Below are 446 nucleotides of genomic sequence, written 5' to 3' on the forward strand. Positions count from 1 at the left end.
CCTCCCACAGAGGCCGGGCGGCCCTCTCAGGTTAACTCAGTGGATAGTGTCGGCCTGCAGATTGAAGGGTCTCGGGGTTCCATTCCTGTTAAGGGCACATACCTCAGTTGCAGGCTCGATCCCGGCCTAGTTGGGGTGGTTGGGTGCATGCCCGAGGCAACCAAGTGATGTGTCTCTCACATCGATGTTTCTCCATGTCTTTCCTCCTCCTTTCCACTCTCTCTAAAAATCAATGGGAAAATATCCTCAGGTGAGGGTTAGCCAAAAAAATAAATAAGGGCGGGGGGACGGGGTGATGGGAAGGTCCTGGTGGGAACCCTGCCAGGCGCACTTCAGCCAGGTGCCCAGTCGGCATCACTGGCCAGTGGACAGCATGTCCCCGACAGGATGTAACAAGAAGGCATTTCCTCTGTGTCTTCTTCCCCAACCCCCCACACCTCTGTACC

General features: G+C 55.8%; 1 protein-coding gene across 1 annotated transcript in view; it reads left to right on the plus strand.

Moving 5' to 3' along the window:
• PHF21B (PHD finger protein 21B) overlaps nucleotides 1-446 on the plus strand; it is a 79,890-nt gene that overhangs the window by 70,234 nt on the left and 9,210 nt on the right. The gene's annotated exons all lie outside the window — the stretch shown is intronic.

Source organism: Myotis davidii, unplaced genomic scaffold, assembly GCF_000327345.1.
Source record: "Myotis davidii unplaced genomic scaffold, ASM32734v1 scaffold67, whole genome shotgun sequence".
Classification (NCBI taxonomy): Eukaryota; Metazoa; Chordata; class Mammalia; order Chiroptera; family Vespertilionidae; genus Myotis; species Myotis davidii.